Here is a 22865-nt window from a genome sequence, read left to right on the forward strand (position 1 = left end):
CAGAAAATTGCTATGAAAACAGAGCATGCATTTTCTTAATAAAAAACTATTTTCATATAGCAGATGGCTTCTGAGGATGCAGAGATTTACTATTAAAAAACTGAAATAAAGATTTTCATAAGAAATTCTAAACTGCCCGAGGGAATAATACCAGAGTGAGTTATGGAAGTCATTATCCCAAATGAGAACTACTGAAATCTCTGTACCGTTCCATCTTCATGGTTCTGCCAAGGCCACGTTTTTTCCGTACCCCACCACCACTGCAAAACCAGATATCTTATCTGACAAAAGCCTAAACTACACTGGACTTGGAAACAGGCATAACGGATGCAGAAAAGCCTGCAGAAATCTATACAAAGTATCTAAACTATCCTTACGGCACACAATAGCTCCACAGTGTTAAGATTTAATATCCCGTGTACTCTGAGGTCTAAAAGCCGGTGCTGGTGATCTTTTCATAAATCTGGACATTTTCGTTCTCAAGTAGGGTGTCTCCAGCTTCCTAGCTGGGTGCAGTAAAGGACCTCCTGAAACCTAAGAGAGGTGTGAGACTAAATATGGCTCATCCTGCATCTCAAATGGATTGAGTTAGAAAATCTGCACGTGCAGTCAGTGGATGACAGGTGAATAATTCTCCAGCAGATTTTTTTTTTTCTTTTAATGTCTGCTGCTGGAAGCTGCTGATGCCAGTCAGAAGTTTAACTGCTATCCCAGAGAAGTTGAATTATTGTACAGAGAACAGGTAAGACAGCCAAAAGTGTCTGCTAAATGCAGTTTATCACTAAGATATCACCACAAATTATGGATGCCCAGACAAAACTCAGTGCATGTAGGCTTCCTATGAGACCCACTGCATTCCTTGTACTATATAACCATAGCCAAATTTCTCCACACGTAAAAATTACCAGTACGTTAACAGCACACAACTTAAGCAGTTCAACTCATTTGGCCTCAAAGCTAAGAAGTATATAAACAACTGAAACTCTGGAAAAAAGATTTCACATAAACTGAAAACTGTTACCCAAAGTGGATCGTTGCTAGGATGGCTTATAATACTTTACTTCTAAAAACTGTGATCTTCACTGGTGTCAAGCAATTAGGATTTGGCTTTATCTTTTCTGAAGACAGAGATAAAATAGGTAAGCATATGACCACGTGCAAACCCTAGATTTAATTTCAGTTAATGCATATGAACTGCCTTGCCTTTTTGCCTGGCGTGAGCAGTTGGAGGGGACAGCAGTAGCATTTGCTTCTGCCATTCCCTCGCCAGCAGCTGTCTCCAGGAGATCAAACTGCACTGTACCTGTGGAGATGGTGCTTCACAGACGTATTCCATCCTGGCCATTGGCCCATGTGAAGTGGTGAAGTTATATACCCATGGATGACATATGAATAGCTGCTCAAACTGAAATTCAGTCTGGCTGAGAAGGAAGACAGAAGTGAAACTATTTTGGCCTTGTCCTTAAACTCTGGCTACCAACAAAGCATCTGGAAAAACACCACCAAGATCTGCAGGGATGATGATGTGAGTCTGTTCCAGACAGATGCTCTCCGAGAGCTTTGAAAATTCAAACTGCTTTAAAACAGTCATGGTAGAAGGTGTCTGATACAGAACATCAACGCCTATATTCAATGAAGCATGTTGAAGAAGAATGAAAAGAAAAAAGAAAACCAATACAGCAGCATGGTCTTTTTTAGTTACCATATGAATTATTTACCATCTCTTTTCATCTGTACAGCATTTTTTTTCTGAGAAAATCAGGGAAACACTGATCTATAGCTTAAACTAAGTCTAGCAAACCATTCAAATGCTTTCTGCACTAAAGTACTTCACCAAATTCTTCGTGCTTCCCCCTTTCAGAGCAGTCATGGAAAACAAGAAACATTAGAATTTTAGATTAAGAAAAGGATACTTAAAAATATTTTATGTTTCAGAACTTACATGTCATAAAATCACCATGGTAAGAAATTCATAAGCTTTCTGAATATCAATACATTCATCTTATAAAAGGCATTTATAGAAAACAGAGGAAACCTTGTGAAATATGGTAGTTTATCCCACTTAGACCAAGAATGTGTAACAGTAAATAAATCTAATAATGCGCAGCTTGATGAAATCAGATCCTTTTCCCATATATTTTCCAGGAAGCAACTTCGCTGGCACTTTGATATAACACTTTGTTATGTGTTAATGCAGCACTCTCAAATTCCAGAATTTGCATCTTTTTCCCTCTGGCAATACTGTTAATAAAACAAAATGGGCAATTTTTTTTTAATGTGGAGTTGTACTAACCAAATACAGACACATATATGTAAGCAGCTATTTAAGTAAAAACCACAGTGCAAGAACCAAAGCCTGGATTTTCAGAAACACGTGGGGTTGAACTTTCTGTAAGTATCCAGCTACCTTAGCTAGGAAGATGCATTTAAAAAGTTTTAAATTGAAGCATACTCTGAAAAACTAATCACATTTTTTTTTTTACTACTGAGGAATGGTTGAATGTAAAGACTTGAGCTGCAAGTGCACATTGCAAGTTCTCGGGGCTAATCACTTGAAAACCTGTCTGTTATTTACATTTCTAAATTGGATCTGGATTCTTGCAAACCTGACCTGAACTGTGAATACAGCACCTAATTTCCAGACTATACCAGTAGCTCTTTCAACATATAGTTGTGCAGTGAGCATGCCAAAGTGCAGCCCACACTTGCCACTCTGTTTGGGCATATTACTGTAGGTGCTATTTCTCAAAATTATCATGTAAGTTTGTAACTAGTGGTTCTGGATGTACTAACATACTCCTGTGTATATGGTTTCCCCTCAGTTACAAATGGAGTATTTAATATCTGAGCAGCCAACGCATAGGTGACTTGAATCCTGTCAAACCTGATATATATCAGGAGAGATTCGTGGTCAGAACCAAGCCCACACGTTACTCGTGAAGCAAGTGCTGTGGATTGTGCCCTCCTTCACAGTTCATTAAGAAGCACTGCATTTTGTCCTTCCTGAGCCTCTGCTGCCAATCTCTCATCCTTCCATGGTGGCAATGGAGATGACTGATGATAAAGCAAGTTTAGCAGTCAGTCATTTTAGGATGAGCTTGTCATGAATTTGATGGAGAAATTGCAGGTTGAAATTGCACAGCTTTTGTCATGTAGGAGGTTGGACTAGAGAATAATTAGGATTCTTCTCTTCTAAATCTGTGAATCCCAGATACTAACCTGTGAACCTAGAGGAGACTTAAGCAAGCCAATTATCTCTGAGTAATCTGATCATGTAGCATTTAAGCTAGCTAGATATTAATGTAGTTGGACATCACTGTTTTCAACAATACTGCAAGGATTTTCTTTTTAAGCTCTTTACTGCAACTAACTTTCAAAAGGCAATATTTGGCTGAGGTATTGACGCTTCAAAGTGTGATTCCCGTATAAGAAAGAAATGACTGTAAAAGTTGTTCCCTTTTCCTCAATCTGGAATGTACCTTCTTTGTTTGCTGCTGATGTTAGCAAGAAAACAAGCTTCTACTGGTTTTTACTCCCAGTGGTTTTCTTAATACTTAACAAACTTAAGGTAGGGTAAGCAGAATTCTGTGTCATTGGCATCATGCTGGTCTCACAGAATTTGATTAGTGATGCATCTAAATTGGCTTAGAAATCAATTAGTTTAAATTGCTGAAAACCCACCCCTGATGTGGACACATTTAAAAGTGGATATGACTGATAAGGTCTTTTTTTTTTAACTTAAATGAAAATGCAGTGGAAATAAGAGTGATTCATTCAAAGAGTTTATCCCAAATAACTGTTCACTGATTTTAAACTCATTTCCTTTTCTGCCATGGTGTGCAAACAAGCTGTACATTGTTATCGGTTACATCCAGTTGAATCCACTGAAAATTGTATAGGTATAATTTGACCTGATGACAAATGGTGAAGTTTAAGAGCCCTCTTTAATTTTCTGAGTCAAAATCAGTTCTCAGGGTTGCTCTGTTTGAGTTCATTTATGCCTGCATCGTTTGGTTACTTTCATATCTGGGATTTTTCAAAAGATACAATAAAACATGGAACACAGTGAGCAGCATTGTTACTCATGAGCTTTTCAAAGCTGACCCACACTGGCGAAGTTCTGCGCTATGAGACAGGTATATATATACATATAGAACAGTTATATTCCTCCAGTCCTTAGGGGACTGGTATACGCAAAAAGTACAGAAATGTGGGTACACCAGTTTTGCATGTTATTCAACCCTAAGGCTGTTCAGAAGCTTTTAAGCAATCAAGAAAGTCATTGCTCTGACATAGACTATTCAAATGTGTTTAATACAACCTATATGAGATGGAATTTACTATTTTCAGTACAGTAGCCACCTCTTCTATTAAGCAAACTACCTCATGATGCTGATGAGTATAGGTTGTGATTCCTTAGAGCAGAAAGCACTTTGTCACCCGATCCAGCAAAGGACTCAAATCTCTTTAAACTCTTAAAAGGAAGTATATGCTTAAGCTTTTTTGTTCGGTCCCCAATGGCATCAAGGCTTTACTGCTTTCACATCATCTCAAAAGTCTACTTTGCAATTTGTTTTGAGAATCTTACTTTATGCTACTTGATACCTAAGATTATATTAAATAGTTTGGCTAAGAGTTAAAAGATATTCAAATGATAGGAATGATGAAAGGCTGCTGTGTTTTAATCAGGTATATATTGGGAAGAAACTGCACAAATGCCAAAGACAAGACAATAAAAGCCAATACAAACTAAAAGAAAAATGTGATTGATAAAAGCAACATGAACAGCTTTTTAGCTACTATAAATTGCCATGAAGCACCACAAAAATTGATTTATATAATCTTATTATCTGTTTTGATGTAGTTCACTATAACTGAAAAGAGCTATGCAGGTATAACAACACACTATGTTATTTTCACAGACAATTACTAATAAATATAAATGTAGAAAACCAGCATTCAGGAAGGAAAGCATCATGTGGGTATTGAGCAAGACCATCTGTTCAGCCAGGGAAGTACTGACTTGTTTTTACGCAGCCAGTACTGCATTTTTCAGCACACTTATCTCTTTTGGGGTGTTCTAGTCCAAGCAGGAATGTCTAAACAAAGCAAGTTATGCTCGCATATTTCCTAAAGAAAACCCCAAACCCAAACCAAAAGCAAGATCAGCTTCTAGCAGGAAGAAGGAAGAGAAGAGGGAAAACTATGACTAAATCCATACTCCGGACTGAACAGTGACTTGTCACCTGAGGGAGAGAATTATGACCCAACTCAAAAGTCCTGCCTCCCCTGTGGTACTGATAAGGTTATCAGATGACCTGCTAAAAGTCACCTGTCGGAGCAGATCCTCTAGCGCCGTGGGGGAAAATCCAATCCCTTCTCAAATGAGGAGGAAATGTAGGCAAGGGGATTACACAAGAAATTATACTTATCTTTGGCCTAGTTTCAGGTAAAATAGCAAAACTGACTCAAGCCCGAGGACATTAACATTTTTCAAAACCTAGAAAAAACAGAATTGTTTGGTGAACAAGGCATATGAAGAATGTGTATGAAATACGTATTCTGTGTGGAGAGGAATTAAAATTTACACCAAAACCTGATTTCTATCTTTCCATTTTACATTCAAATTAATGAGTTATGTCCTTGCTCAGTGATGGGTTTGAGGTCACTGTGAGTGACCTCATCCTTTTATCTATTTGCTTGTTTTTATGACAAGTGTCCTAGTTAATAATGCAACAAACCAGCTGAAAATACTGGCTTGGTAGGATAAATTCCTAATGATCAGTCTGAGTGTCCTGAGCACAAAAAGTATTGACATCTCATTTACAGTCACCATAGTGTACAGATAAGAGCATTTCAATAAATCTGAGCACAAAAATCACTTCTTGTGGGGATCCAGACTAGCAAGAGGACAGCATGAGTCCCCAGAAGACAATTAGACAAAGAAAGATGGTGACCCTGGCACAAATGAAAGAGGACAGACCAGTCTTGTGTAACTTTTAAACATGATTTGAGTGAAAGACATTCTAATTTCTTTCCACATATTACTCCATTTATTAAAGAAATGCCCGTAAAATAGGCCTTGAAGAAATTCAGATTCACAGTTTGTAGGAGATGTCAGACACAAACTCCCATAACTTCCTTGGAGACATCAGCTGCATGTCTAATGGTAGTCCAACAGCTTTTTAAAATTTGTTTTGTTTCGTTTTGTTTCTTTTTTATTTAAAAAAACATCAGTTTAGTAGAGGTGGAAATTTTAAAACTTGTCAACATGATCCTGAAACCCTGATGGCTGAATTCATCTGATATCATTCCAGTGGCAAAAATCAGAGGTTTATATTACATAATTTCCACAAGGACAAAGAAGCATTGCCACAATAAAGAACCAATGTGAGCAAACTTTTCTCTCCCAAGCACACACAGGATTTATCTTTCAATTACAATTTCCTTTAGCCTGAGATTTTGGAATTAGTGCTCATGGTCTCAGCCTGGGATAAACCTCCCTTTTCACTAACCCCTAGAGGGCAAAATAATATTAGTGTTTCTTACATTTACATAATTGTAAAAAATGAATGATGCATTTTGTACTGGCTTAGTTAAAAGGTAAACCCAGACGTTTTGTGCTGGCTAAGTTAAAAGGTAAACCCAGGCCATCTATTTAATACATAAAAAGAGAAAGCAAACATGCCCAAATGAATTTTGACACTTCAAAGTGTTTAGACCTTTTGAATCTCTAGACTACAGAAATGTTTTCTGAAGATCACAAGGCCAATACAAAATCTTTTCAAATGCCAGCAAAGTGAATCCTACAAATCTGTACAATTTCACATGCACGTAGCAAATCCTCCCAACCTCTGAGTGCATGAGATGCAGGAAAGATCAAATTTTTAACCAAAGCTCCAATTTTTGAGTTTTCTCCCTACCGTTTTCTTCCCCAGCCTGAAATTTCCTCTTCTTTCATCATCCCTCTAATAAGACCCGTTTATTGCATACATCTATTCCTCCTACAAACTTGGTGTTTATTTTGGAATAAAAATCTGCCTCTGAAACTTTGCTGGCTCACTGTGAATGAGAAGGTAACCCAAACCTCTGACTGAAGATGCTCCCACAGGCATATGGGATGTGAAAGAAAGGGGAAGAATCAGGTCTGGATCCTCTTGTCCAAACTGGTCAGTTAAAAAAAAAATTAACTAATATAAATAGCTGTGAATGTTCTACGAGAACAAGGATGCTCAGCAGAGCAACAGGCAACCTGGTTCAACTCAGGCTGTTCAGTTTGGCCCTGCTTTGCCTGAAAACCTTTACATGACCTCAATTTCTGTTTGTATGGATGTTTGAAGAATGTCTGTCTTAATACCAGCCACCTTTATCTGCCTGGTTAACGTTGCTGAGAACATGTGGTTATTCATTATTTGTTATTCTCATCAAATTACAGAGTCTGAGCAGTATCACTGTCAAATGCCAATCACCCAGCACAAAAACCAAATAATTAAAATGGACAGATGATGAATAATCCAGAGGCCAGGGTCTGCTTTTCATAAATTGTCTGTTAACAAATGATAAACAAGCACATGTGTAATAATGAGGACTGTTCGCAAACAACTTGGGAACTGGGAAAAATTATAAATTCAAGATTAATATCAGTTCCAGTGAGTAAATCAGTCAGCTCTTGTTACCAACAATATTAATATAATTTACTTTTTATCATAAGGGATCTAAGAGGATATGCGGACTGTGCGTAGCTGTAGGTCACAGCAGCATCATCCACGGCTGCACTGCACCCAGCTGAGCGAACAGTTTAAGGCTAGTTGGATGTTTTCCAGAAGAGCTATTACTCTGGAGTAATTATGCATTCTGGAAGTGGTTTAAACTGAATTACTACACCCCCACTTTTTATTTGGGATTAAGGGTATCCAGACAAAGATTTATTCTGGAATAACCACAGTACTTGTGGAGAATTTCCAGAGTTAGGGAGACTTTGCTGCAGAGAGGAGTGTGGCACACTGAGCCAGCAGTCTCCTCCCATGACCTTTGTTTTCTTTGGAAACTGTCAAAGTGCCGGCAGGTCTGATTCCCTTCAACTTTTAAAGACTAAAAAGGGCAATATTCAAGGTGCTTCGGCTGAATGACTTGGGGAAACCAGCAACAAAGTGTGTGCATGAACTCGCCTCTATCTAAGATTTCTCAGAGCACTGACTTCGCTACCTGCAGAATGATAGAAAAAAGTGTGAACAATTACATTTTAATAATTTCAAAGGCCGCTTATTACATCCACAATGTCATTCTTTTGTGTATAAAACTGCTATTTAATTCATGTACACCAGTGTGAAATCTACTCATAAAATCAAAAGGAATTTTCTTAACAGTTTTCCTGAATTTAGCGCTTAGGACTGCAGAAGAGTCATATTTTCCTTGTTATCCCATTCAGTTGACTTTTCTATACATGTCTTGAATGTGCTATGTATTAACAGCCAAGTAGGCCATCACAGCAGTTTTCTTTGAGATTGGGAACCTGCTGATTTGACCTGTTTATCAAGAGAAAAGTGTCAGCTCAACAGGACAAGATTGTTTCATATTTTTCCTCCCTAGTTTCCTCTTGTGAGCAATTTCTTTTTAACCCCATAGATCCCAGTAAAAAGTGACTGGTCTAGAGGATTTTCTTTTTCTTTTTTTTCCTCATATTTATACATCATTCAAGAAAAAAAAAATACAGAAACATTTTTCTTCATATGAAAGTTTAAATTGTGAAGTTGGAAAAGCATACCCTTCATGTTCTTTACATATGTCTGTGTGAAACCTCTTTGTGTTTATTTTTAAGGACATGCAGTGGAATTTAGACTCTTAAAAGGGAAAATAAGTGTCTATATTTATGACAACAACCCTATAATGATAAAGGGAAAAGGGCAAAACCTGTCATGACAGAAGTGAGAAGAACAATCATGTCAAACCTTGCCATGCTCAAACAACAGAATGGACGCGAGCTCTGTTGAGCGTGTTAAGAGTCCTTCAGGATGGAAGACACTCTTCACTGTATTTTAAGTTAGTATTACAGTCAAAGAGCTTTTGGTTTTAAAAGTGTCTTAAGCTGCTCTGAAATGTTCTAGAGCTTTGTTTTCCTCACTTCCACTGTTACAAGTTAAAAGTAAGATGTCCTAGATCATTGTATTAGCCTCCCTAAGGAGAACTGAGCCAATGGTACTTCCCCCTCCCCCATAAATTAGATGTTGTCAAAAGAAAAAAATGGGTTAAAAAGGCTACTTTTCACATTCTTCAGACTGCTGCGTGCCACTTGGTCAAGAACTAAACTTCCAGAGCCTGCCATGTGTGAAATCCCTCCTACGTGACAATTTTAACATCAGTTGCATCATTAACACACGTTCCTGTCTGCACAATGTTTTTTTGCACTTTGCCAGATGAGGCAGAGGCTAGATGAATTGTTACTGTGCACATGCAATTTTCTAATAAAAACAATATGGGCATTATTGTTCTTGGAAATGCATTTGGAAAATCTTACTCTACATTGTATAATACGCATTAGGGTGACAGGTAGGCGAGGCACTGGAAGTGTATGGGGAGTAAGAAAGAGGAATCCACAAGTACAGCGAATACCTATGTGCATGTGCTTGTCTGAACACACAAATATAGCCACCCATGCATACACATACAAAACTATGTTCATTTTGAACTCTGCCTTTGAGTTTTGCTTTTGTTCTCATCTTATATGATGCAACAAATTTCAAGGCATCCTCTTCTCCTGAGCTTCAATTTGTATCTTTGGTTTCTTAGAGGATGTTCCTTTTGGGTGGCATTCTCAGCTTCCTTGGCATATGACATATGGGAGGGATTATTTGGTTTATCCATAGCTTCCACGCAATACATGTTAAATCCCAAAGTATCTTGTAACACTAACCATTCTGACTCATACTCCAAAACACCCCAAAACTAAATGAAAACAAATAGAACTTGCAGTAAAAAGGCTAAAACCTCAAAAATTAAATGCTACGGGAAGAGAGCAGAAGAGCTTCAAGGGCTTGGCCAGTGTCATGGGCCCTTCTAGCTGAGGGTGAAGCCGCCCAGTTGATCCTTTCCTACAGGTAAACTAGTTTATTTGACAACATAGATTGGAGTTAAGAGGTCAGTGTCCCCAGCATTAACTGGCTTGAACCCAAATACAACTTAGTTCCCTGCCAGTTCTTCACTTCACAGAATGGCATATGAAGAGATACTCAGAAATGTTTTTTCTGGAAACAGTTTTCTTCAGCTTTAAGGTAAGTGTATATGCATGTGCATATATTTGTATAAAGGTGTTACTGGGACATGGAGGGAATTATAGTTAATAGCACCAGATGTCCTACGGCTTTGTGTCAAAGACAAAAACCCCGCAGCTCAGTTGCTCGCACAACCTGCTTGCTATGGGCTAAAAAAAAAATCTGCTTATGAACAAAATAATACACATTATTTCAGTGCTCATTCTAGCACCAACCCTATAATTACTGCATTCTCAACTATCTTCCACATTCCCCTTGAGCTGTGAATTACAAGCTTTCAGCATATTGGATACTAGTACTGTGGCATGATTAGATTACCATTTCCACAGGTTGCCAAAGCAGGAGAATAGCTCATCTAAGTATGAATAGCTTCATTTACTTGAAGATAATTCTCTTTACCTTTCAGACTAATCATCTGTGTCTAACACAGGGTAAAAAGAACAGAAATTCTTTGCAGGTTAGCTTCTCTTAGAAAATAAAATTAAACCCTTAATTTTTATATCCCAGCATTTGAAGGTATGCAGATTTGGGGGTTTTGTCTGGCTGCTCAGAAGAGAGCTGTTGTTTGCAGAATGCAGATGCAGACCTGTTTTCTGTTGTAGACCGAATGCATTAGTCACTAAGGAGGCTAGAGCATAATGGAAAGTAGCCATTTTGTGTTCATTTTAGTGCACAGCCTTGGAGAGGAGAAACACACATATCCATGTCATTTTTGATGTGCTATTGAATAGAATATAAAGATCATAAATATTTTATTAGTTGGTTACGGGTTAAAAAGGTAATTTGCACAGATTAAATATTTCCCTTTGGAATTCACAAAAACATAACAGGTTTTAATCTGAAATAAGAATGAGCATTTGAGGATATTTGTTATTTGCTGGCTATTTATACTGTGAACATTTAACTGTGTATGTTCAGAAATACTCAGATCATCGGTATGCCAGTAACACCCGTTCCAGTGCTACCAAGCAGCCCTAACCCCAGCCTAATGGGTAGTGCCTACCAGATTCACAGCTCTCTTGTGCTGCCAGAACTGCAGGCAAAGCAGGCGGGTGAGTCCACTCTACTGTCCATTCAAGGATATAGGTAATAGATCACATGCACCACACTTGGCTTTTTTACGTGGCAGCTGATATACTGCATATAGCGATGCAGGTCAGAAGCAGCCTCAGTGGCTCACTGGCTCCACTTGCCCACTGTTGATGGGAAGCTGGTTTTGCTCAAATGCATTTGCATCCTTGCCCTACACAACAGCATAAAGCAGACAGCCCCATAAATTGCCTTTCGCAAGATGCCAAATTGCATCTTACAAAATGCTACAGGCTTGGGGATGAGTGGCTGGAAAGCTGCCCTGCAGAAAAGGACCTGGGGGTGTTGATTGACAGCCGGCTGAAGATGAGCCAGCAGTGTGCCCAGGTGGCCAAGAGGGCCAACAGCATCCTGGCCTGTATCAGAAATAGTGTGGCCAGCAGGAGTAGGGAGGTAATCATGCCCCTGTACTCGGCAATGGTGAGGCCGCACCTCGAATACTGTGTTCAGTTTTGGGCCCCTCCCTACAAGAAGGACATTGAGGTGCTGGAGCGTGTCCAGAGAAGGGCAACGAAGCTGGTGAGGGGTCTGGAGCACAAGTCTTATGAGGAGCGGCTGACAGAACTGGGGTTGTTCAGTCTGCAGAAGAGGAGGCTGAGGGGAGACCTCATAATTCTCTACAACTACCTGAAAGGGGGTTGCAGAGAGGTGGGTGTTGGTCTCTTCTCCCAAGTGACGAGTGACAGGACAAGAGGAAATGGCCTCAAGTTGCGCCAGGGGAGGTTCAGGCTGGATATTAGGAAAAATTTCTTTACTGAGAGAGTGGTCAAACACTGGAACAGGCTGCCCAGGGAAGTGGTGCAGTCTCACCATGGCTGGAGGTGTTCAAGGAACGTGTGGACGAGGCATTGTGGGACATGGTTTAGTGGGCATGGTGGTGTTAGTTGATGGTTGGACTTGATGATCTTACAGATCTTTTCCAACCTTAGTGATTCTGTGATTCTGTGATTCTGTGAAAAGGTTTTTGGTGGCTGTGAAGGCTGACCCATGCAGAATGCTGGAGAAGTCAGTGAAAACTCGTAGGTCCTTCCATCAGCGACCAGCCTTTGTGGCCCATTCCTTATATTTGTAAATGAAATTCCTGCCGCCCATTTGTGGCCTGCTCGGCACTCTTATCGCCCGTGTTTTAACTCTCCAGTTCATGATTTTATTATTTTAATATGGTCTCCAGACCATCTGCAAACCACCTACAGGGTCTGGCAGCTCACACAGTTTGGGAAAAATTGCCTTATGATACTCCTCTGTAGTTATGACATTAAAAGCTTGTTAAAAAGGCAAATCTAAACAACTTGGGAGATGTTCAAGGAGAACCACAGATTTCTTCTTGACACGCATCATTATGTAGTAAAAGAACATTCAGTGAAACACAAGGATATTTATTATTCAATAGAATACACTCCATTACAGCTTAAGCTAGTCTGTAAAAAAAAGGACAGCATTATTTAATTAATGATGGTTTGCAAATTACATCCAGAGAGAGAATAGCTGCCTTTTCAGTTTTTGTTAGCCCCCATGTGGCCATGTGAGCACTGCTCGCTTCTCCCTCACTCACACACAGACACACACATCATTCTCCTGACTGTCCTGACCATTCCTGAATGGTTTTCCATTCAAACAAGCATCTAGGCAAACAGAAACATGCCGCCTGTAGGAAAAAGAAGCCCTTTACCTCAGGGTGTCCACGTCTCTCTCTCCATAGGACACACTGTGTTTTCTGCTGTGGCCTCTCTCCAAGCTTTCTACCCCCTCCTCAGCTCTGCCTCACATTACAGCCTTTCGGATGCTCTTCGTGAGTTTCACTGCTTCCCACAATCTGATATGATTACAGCCAAATTCCTCCTTCCTTACGGATTCTCAGGACACCATATTTCTGCCTCATAGTTCAATGTATCGCCAGCCTCTTATGCATGTGCTGTTTTGCTTTCTATAACAACGCAGTAAATGTCACACTCATTATCCAGAAGGGTAAAGCGCCTGTGTAAGTGCCTACTCACTGCATAGCATATGCACAAAATGCCCAAAGTCTTCCAACATGCTGTTTATGCCCTGTTGCTTTACTGTCTTTCTGAAAATCCCAGTTATGACCTGACTCCTGTATTTTCAGTAATTTCAACCTGGCTAATTTCAGAAAATCTGAAACAAATGCAAAGCATGCTCACAATCCACTTTTAGCAAATATTTCCAGAAAACAAAAAGAGGAAAAATCTGGAAAAACCTGTATAAATGGCTATAAATGCCTAGAAAACACAGGCTCTCTTGGCAAGTAACTTATCCTATCCTCCTTAAGACAGCTGTATTTGGAGGGGATGCACTGCCCTTTGGCAGTGTCTGTCTCCTTCCCTGTAGTAAATGGGAGGCCCAGATGACTAATTTTGGATGGCCAATTAGGCACGAGGAATCCAAACACTAAACAACTCTAGTACGTTACTGCACAAAGTTGCCCCTATTTGTATTTCGTCCCCTTTCTCCATTTTTGTCGAGCTCTGAGATGAAAATATGGAGACAAAGAGATACTGTTCTAGCTGCAGAGTTTATCTGTCTTGGATACAGTGCTTGTAAATGTGCAGAAGGGCTCCGCTTTGCTGTTTGTGTAGTGCTGTGCAATGGGTATCAGCAGTTTGTAGACAGTGCTTTCAAAGATCAGTGAGAACAAACACTCCTTTCTTCCCTCTCTGGTTTCCTTCGAGTTAACGACAGATATTGACCTTATGGAATCACTGTAGCACATTGTGAATTATGTATGAAATGCAATTTCCCTGTCCGCTGTGGACAAGTTTGACTGTGCTGTTTGCAGTACCCATCATCAGAGGGCTTGGAGTATTCTCAGAGGCACAGCTAATGCAACCCAACTCACCAAAAAGAAACCATTCATTTTCAAGTAAAAAAAAAACTTTTTCATTTCTTAAAATCATCCCAGCAAACAGCTTGTTGTAGCTGCTGTCCCACCTCCTAATACAGTTTAAGACCTTTTAAAAGCACGTTTTATATTCTCCCAAGAGTTCAACATTGTGCTTAAAGGTGAAATGCAATGTTAAGTAAGTAGAGTAGAGTAGAGTAGAGTAGACCAGACCAGACTAGACTAGACTAGACTAGACTAGACTAGACTAGACTAGAATAGAATATTTGAGTTGGAAGGGTCCTACATCAATCTTCTAGTCCAACTGCCTGACCAATTCAGGGCTGACCAAAAGTTAAAGCATGATATTAAGGGCATTGTCCAAACACCTCTTAAACACTGAAAGGGATGGGGCATCAACCACCTCCCTACGAAACCTGTTCCAAAAAAAACAAAACCAAGGGAGATTCAAAAATATGGGCAGACGCCTTACTGGCAAGCCTGGAGTCAAGAAATCAATGATTATTGTCTACCTATTCTTTTTTCCATCCAGCAAAACTTACAACAGTAAAGATCTCACAGAATGCATCAAATGAGTGAGCTCAGTTAACAGGTCCCATATAGAGAAAACTTAACTTTCACGTGTAACCTGGCTTGTGCTGGTTCCCTGCTCAGCACATTTCTTGTGCCCTCCAATTCGATCATCAGAGACCTTCTGTGAGGTTTATCCATGTGACTAGTCTCGGGGACTAAGGTGGAATTTGGGCTGTCTTAATATGGCACTAGAAGTTTTGCAGCTCACTAGTAAATCAGTGGGAAAACATATTTTTAAAATTCTAATCAGAACATTTCTCCATAGTTGGGTTGTTAAGAAGTTGGAACATGAGCACATTTTTATGGTGTTATTCAATTTTCCTTCCTTTTGTAACATTCAGTTTTAAAGCTTCTAATCAGTGTTTTCCCTTCATCCTATTTTTATTCTCATCCTAGAAAAAAAATGCCAACATAACAATGGAAAATAAATGGAAACACTTATTAACACTTATTAGAAATATATAAAAACCATAGAAGAGGACTGAATTACTGAAGTTATTATGAGGAAATTTCAACTAGGTGTTTTTTTCTTTATCCTCTTATGCAAGCCCCATTAACAATGTACAGTGTGTACATTAACAATGTACAGATGGTCCTGGATGTGTACTAGGGTAGGAGCCTTCCAGGAGCTTTCCAACAACATGGGAACAGCATTCAGCCCCTCCGCTGTTTTTCTGAGATTCAAAGATTTTCTTGGGGAGTACAAACTACACTCGCATTTGAGCTAGTAACATAAGTAGAGGCAGAAAATGTAAGCAAGCTGCCTTTAACTGCTGACTGCATGAGCAAATCGGAAAGATACTCAAGTACAGCAAGTAGATTTGTGTCAACAGTTCATTCTGCTGATGCAAGGGTTGTCCTGTAAGCTGCACCCAAAAGCAAGCACAGTTGGCTTGGAATGTTTGCTTCTAAAAATGAATGATAAAATGAGTTATTTTAAATGCACCAAATCTTGATTTCCTTATGGGCATATATAATTTACACTCATGGAAACTGTAGGAGCCTTCTTTTCTTCTGCTCTCAAGTAATTAAAAGTGAAACTCAGCTATTTGCATGCAATGAATTCACTGTTCCCTCACTTACATTGCTATGTCCTGTTATACATTACACATCCAAGGATTATATATTTTATACACATAATTGCTTTTGATCCTGTGGGGGAAATAAATTTTATAAGCCAGCCAAACTTCTCCTAGCCACGTATACATCTGCTGTCTCCCTGAAGCTTGCTGACAGTTAATTCCTTTCACATCTCCTGTAGCTGCACAAGAGGTACTATTCCCAGTGCCCTTGTGAGGTTACAGCCTGATCCCACCCCACATGACTAAATCAAAGCATTCCGAAAAACCAAAGGGACAGTCAAGTCTCTGGAATTTCAAAGCAAACATTTTTTCTGTATATCTGGTGCTTTAGCTCCTGCCAAGTAATTTCTTCTGGTAATCATGTGTTTTGTTTAGCACACCAGCCCAGCTCCTGACTTCCATTTCACTGACAGAGCAGAGGCTTTGATTCTGGTCTGACATACACCTGGATGAAACCACCAGGGTCAACAGAACTACACAGGTATAAATCGAAAAGAAATAGATCCAGATCTGGCTTTGTGTACATGGATAATGTGTAGTAAGAACACACTATGATTTTTGCGGTAAAACTGTTCAGCCTGTTCAAGAGCGCACATCCATAGGGACGGGCAGCCACACCAACCTGCTGTGCGCAGGTGCTCTGCTGGGAATGGGAGGTCAACTGTGGCAAGACAGCAGGCAGCTCCTAACAGATAACACGCCTATCTTAACTAAGGACAACTCAGATACAGATTTTTCAATCAAACAGGCAGCTTGCCCAAAGAATGCTAGAGCTCTCATAGAATGATAATGCCATATAACATCACTTAATAAACATTTAATTTACAAACAGCAAAGCCTCTGAAAAGTGTTGCCCTGTATGTAGAGTGATCTAATGTGGGACTGTGCTACACTGTAAGGCAGAGCTGCTAGCTTCTGCCACTCCACTGACTCACAGCCATGCTGGCTGCAGCAGACAGTCAGATCCAAAGCTGCAAGGGTTAAACAGTAAGGTTTGCCCTCCATGCCTAAGGGTGAGCTGGACCCAGGCAGGAGCTGTTAGCAATAAAGACGAGTAAATGAACTGATCATAGCCAATCTCGGATGCTTCTGAATCAATTGCACACTCTCCTGGGCCACCTCCAGGATGGCACTGCCTGTGATGGGATGGAGAAACATCATCACGCAGTTCTCCTTACAGGCATGATAATACTGTCTCCTTCTGTGGACAACTGCAGTACCTAGAGAGGGCTAGCAAGAGCTGGTAGGTCTTGATGCGCCTGCTCTGCGTGGATTTTCAAGGCAATGGCTCTCAGGCACCCCCCTTGCATTCCTGGGAGAAGGAGCCATCTACCACTCTCCTGGCTCAGCCCAGATTGACAGCAGTCTTTTATTCTCTGCTGCTACTGTCCCAAACAGAGCCTTTCAGTTAAGAGTACCTTTTTCACAGAATCACAGAATCACTAAGGTTGGAAAAGACCTGTAAGATCATCAAGTCCAACCATCAACTAATACCACCATGCCCATTAAACCATGTCCCACAATGCCACGTCCACATGTTCCTTAAACACCTCCAGGGATGGTGACTCCACCACTTCCCTGGGCAGCTTATTCCAGTGTTTCACCACTAACTTGTTAACAGATGTAAATCTAACAAGCCTCCATAAGAATCAATGCAAGTTTTTAATCTAAATATGGAGTCTGCGCGTGACAGGAAAGAGAAGTAAAGAAAAGAAGAAAAAAAGGAAAGCAAGCAGGCCCAGACCTGATACCAGGGATGTGGGCTCCACTCACCACAAAACCCAAGGACACGTATAATTCTCCTAGCTTTACTTATACGAGAAAGTGAAGCTTGCTCTCTCACACACTGCTCTCTCACACTTTTTATTTCTCTTTTCCTAATTCTCTCAGAGACTTCTGTCTTTACTCAGTCATCCTTCCTCTAAGTGTCTTTTAACTGCAATTCCATAATGTCCCTGGCTCTGGGGGAACCCCCTGTCAGAGGGATTCCTGTTGATATTGCCTCTATCTGACCAAATGGAGACTAGCTAAATTACCAAAGGACTGACTAAAGATACGGTTCTTTCTTTGTAGTAGAAATCCTGTTTTACCAGCAACTATTTTTAAGGAACCTTGTAACACAATATGTATGCTTGTACATTCATGCTCTTGTATTTTATTTTCTGTCAAATAAGACTCTGAATTTCTGGATCTTGTGATCTGTGTGTATGTCTCATTGGGAATTTGGACCTTAGCCTGTGCACTTGCTACCCTCAACCTTAGAGATCCCAAATGTGTAGGCACCATTTGAACTCATTTCCCCAAACCTGTTTCATTTTTTTCACTCTCTTTGCATCTACATGGGGCTTTTAGTCACATATAAAAGCCCTGCACACAACAACACACAGACAACCCTGCAGTAAATATAAAGAGGGGATTCCTTTATCCCTTTGGGTTCCTGGTGTCTTCTCTCTCTGCCCTGAGCCATGTCTCACGGTCTTACTTGCTTTACAGAATAACCCTCAAAATACTTTTCAGGAACTTGGTTAATCTGGTATTACTTATGCTTCTTATATTTCAAGGAAGACCTTGAATGACATTTAGCTAACAGGCAATGTGTAGCTACAGACATAATTATTTCTGAGGTAAAGACCTTGAGCTGAATGTGCATATGGTTTACATTTGTTTTTTAAGAGAAGTCCCTAATGAAGCATGTACCCCATCCCTTAAGGCATAATAGTCTGCAAAAATGGTAGAGATTAATTCTTCCCATTAATAATTAAATTTTTGTTGCTACCACAGTGCTGAGCATTAGGCAATTACCTTTTGTCTTTGGAGCTATTTGTTCAGAAGATTTGTAAATAAATTCCTGCTTTCATGGGTCTGATACATTAAAAATAAAAAAAAAAAAAGGAAGCTACCTCCTTTTCCAGAAGATGCCAAGGACTACTGCAAATATAATGGGTTCTGCCCCAACAACCATATGCATTTTGTCTGCATTTTGTTCACAATCCTTGATATATACATCAATAAGCAACAAGCAGAAAGCAATATCCACTACTTTTACTCATTTCAAAACTAGTAAGAGAGTATTTCTGAGGAAGTATATAAACTCTGAGTCAATGCAAGTAGTTGTTAAGGCCCCCACCATCAATGAGATGAAGCGCTCAGCATCGTTTCTGTGCTTGACGAGTGCAGTTTGTCTCAGCCAGGGTGTACATCGTACCAATAACTCAATCTTTCCAACAACCATCTGCACAGCTCAGTGTTGCAGCTGCACACCCCACACACATGGGACCCAGACAGAAGAGGCAGAGCTCAGGCACAGGTATTTTTGGGATGTTCTTCCTACTGCCACCAAAAGACACACAATGGATGGGACTTGGTGACTGCTGCTGGCCAGGTGTCCTCAACAAACAGGGCTATCAGCCTGCTGATGCTGCCTCTTCCTTCAAGGACAGCATCCCTAGCAAGTCTTGCTACCCAGAACCCCAGGCAAGCTGGGGCTCACTAGCTTCCATGCAGATGCTTGGAGCACATACAATTTGGACTCTCACCCTATCTCAATGCCCTCCCTCCACCTCCAGGCCAAAATCCATCTATAAGAACTTGTGCTGTTTTTTTGCCACAAGTTTTCAGACATCAGTAACATGTTTGAGGTGCTGCTGCTTTTCCCTTTCTTTTTGCTTGCCCTTAAAAACACATTTTTGTGGTAACGAAGAATGAGGATGGCTCTATTTTTTGGAACGTAGAAGGCTGTGATTGTGCCAGTGAAACTATATTAAGAAGCAGCCTGGGCTAAAGTGTTTATAACCAATAATGAATGTAGCCACCCCTTCTTCTATTCACAAAGCTTGCAAAAATTTTTTGACATTTTTTGTTATGCAACATCATTTATAACACCTCTTATGAATCTAGGTCAGGTTTTAGCAGTTGTTTATAAACAGCTCACTTCAGCTATATCTTGGCATATTCAGTGTTCATGGTGTGTGGCTGAGCAATTTTCATCACACCTGACTATTACTGTTCTCTGTTAATGGAAACTTTTGTAAAGGACAGAGAGATTGGCAACTTCAAAATGCCTGCAAAAACAATCTGAGCATCTGAGAAATGAAAAGTGCTCTTCGAATTTTCCATGAAAAATACCTGGAAAGAGCGAAGAATACTGTCCAAAGAGACTTTGTGTCACTTTTCAGAAAAAAACTATGTAGGGGAGTTGGGGTTAAAAGTTCCCCCCATCGCCAGGTCAGAATGAAAAAAATGGAGCGCTGTAGTACTTATTCCTAAACCAAACATTATACAAGGTGGAATTCAGCAGCAAAGTTAAATATAAAATAAATCCAACAAGATTATAGAAGGGCACCGTAACCCTGTCCCTGCAGTGACCCATGTAATAGCTCTATGCTGGTTCTTGTGATGACATGTCAGCAATCCCACGTTAAATGCACTTTAAAGGCACATTAGCTTCTCCTTTTCTTTGTGCTTCCAGAGGCTTCCTTCACTCCTTTATGAACAAATTTCAGTGCCTTCTGCTCTCTTTCCTTTACTCCGTATGTTATCTGCGAACAGCATTACACCGTTCTCTCCTGACCTTCCTCCTCAGCTGATTGCTGCAGTGGGGAAAGTATTTCGAGATACCAGCTCATTTTTTTTTCTCTTCTGTTTTTTAGCAGAAATTCCGTCACAGCAACTTGTTCAGAATAGCTGCCACATGCAAGTGCTTATGCAGCCACATTTTCTTTAACGCTGGCAAACAGCTAACATCATCTTCATGAGACATGGAGGTAAAAGAGGCAGACGGAGCCTTAGAGCAGCAGTGGCAGGAGCAGAGATGAGAAAGGGCGCAAGGAGTAGGTCTATGTACCAGGTAAATACTGTCTGGGGCAAGGGGAATAAAATTTTTGTGATGAACTGGGGGATGGATAGGTGTGGGGGGATATTTAATATCATTGTACTCTCGTGAGGTTACACGTTAGACAGCATTTAATATAGGCCCTTGTCACTTGATTTCAGTTAGGTCTTCCAGAAAATTAGCCCTAGAATTGTAAGTCTGGGAGAGCTTAACACACTATAGTTGCTCCACAGAAGTTGTGGGTAGGCAGGGGGAGCTTGTCTGGATGAAAAAACCACAAACTTCTTATTTTGAGGCCACAATTACAACCTCCAAGTTTGAAGGCTGGCAATGCCCTGTTGCTTCACCCATTTTTGGTGTCACCAGGTCCCTCACTCCAGCCCCTGGTGCCACCAGCTTGCTGGGGCCAGGCAGGGCGAGCAGCACCCACCCGCTCTCACGCTTCGGGGTTGCCGTGGCAGGAGCTGCCAGGCTTGCCAGCAAGGATGCAAGCCCCAGTTGCACCTTCCTACCCTGCCACCTATTTTCATAAAGCCCAGCAGAATGTAAGCACTCATGAGAGCTTTTTGTCACTTAAGTTTGGTTGAAATGGATCAATGGGTTAAAAAATTATTGAAAGGGGCATGGGTTATTGGCCTCTGCTCGCCTGCAGGCAATGGGAGCATACAGGTTTAGGAAACCAGGCTAAAATCAGCTATTCTTTTTTTTTTTAAAAAAGGAAGCACTTTATTCAGAAGTAGCTGATTAATAATTTTGCTGTGAGATGACAATGATGGGAAGCTAGAAACATCCATAGTACTCTTTTTCTTTTTCTTGCTGAAAAATAACACAAAGTTATTCCTTGTTCCTCTTACAGTATTCCCTTTCGCCACGTGCTAACATATATGATGGGAAAATGGTCTCACTGCATTGTAGAAAGCAATAATAGAAATTACCCAGGTTTTCAAGTAGTCCCATTTCTAGTAAGTATTGACAAATCTTGACATTTTATCAGAAGGTATTTTGTTAAAATACCTTTCTGAAAGCCTTGGTCCTCAAATTAGGTTAATATTCCTGTAATAAATCAGTTGTATCTGAACTGTTTGAAAATCAGAATATAAGTAGAAAGACATTCCTTTTTCACATCTCATCATACTTCAGGGTTTGGAGTTGCTGCTGTATACAAATGACAGTAAATGGTTTGGGATATTTTAGACCAGGGAAAACCTCATAACTGATGAACACAAGTCAAAATGTATCTTTCCAGAAGTCATGTATGGATCCCAGATTTTCTGGGAGCCTCTTATGGGCAGGGAGAATAGAACTTACACAATTCCTCCTTTTCTTTCTTTTTTTCCCCTTAATACTTTAAAATGTGAATGTTTCAAACAACACCTTTGCTCTAATCCAGCAAAGTCAACCAGAACAATTTACAGGAAAAAAAATAATCTTATATTTCATTTTACTCACTCAAAAGATAAAAGATGTGGCACTTTATGATCTCACACTGTGGTAGTACTTGGAATTTTGTATCAGGTATCACAGAAATAAAATACATAAAAGCAAGGTTAAATGAGAAATGAACAGCCTCATAGTCCCGAACAACTCACTAAATATTTTTTCAGAAAAGGGAAGCTTTCAAGCCCCCACACTATCAGGCAGGGGCCTGTACCACCCTGGTATTACAAACTTTTTTTTTTTTTAGGTCTGGAAAGCGTAAACAGAGACTAATACTACTTTTGAGGGACTCTGCCTAGCATAGTTTGTGTGGGAGTTTTCTGAAAGTTTGCCCCAATAAATGATTTACCGTGACAGTAAAAAGATCAAGAAAGCTCTGAGCTGGCCTCTCAAGACAAAGTACTTTCTTCACCCACCCCTTGAAATCCTTTAAAAACTTCTTGTAATGATTAATTTTCCAGAATTCTAAAATCTGTTGAAGATCAGGGCCTGTAACTACTGCATATCTCTCCTGGGATAAAGACATGGCATGGTCTTGGATTGAATCCCGTCTGGTGCATCCACACATTTGCTTCAGGTATCCGTTTGTTTTACTCATTACCTGAATTTTCTTACATCATTAGGGTTTCAATGTTTTATAATGCTGCACGTTTTTCTACTAAACAAAACACAAGAGAGTGTTTTGCCCTCCTTTTTTATATTCATTTTTTCAAAATAATTTGTTTCAG

At 40.1% G+C, this 22865-nt stretch overlaps 1 protein-coding gene across 4 annotated transcripts in view; it reads right to left on the reverse strand.

The window, feature by feature from the left end:
- Positions 1-22865, reverse strand: part of DLGAP1 (DLG associated protein 1) — a 145653-nt gene that overhangs the window by 37539 nt on the left and 85249 nt on the right. The window lies entirely within an intron of this gene.

This window comes from Gavia stellata, chromosome 3 (genome assembly GCF_030936135.1).
Source record: "Gavia stellata isolate bGavSte3 chromosome 3, bGavSte3.hap2, whole genome shotgun sequence".
NCBI lineage: Eukaryota > Metazoa > Chordata > Aves > Gaviiformes > Gaviidae > Gavia > Gavia stellata.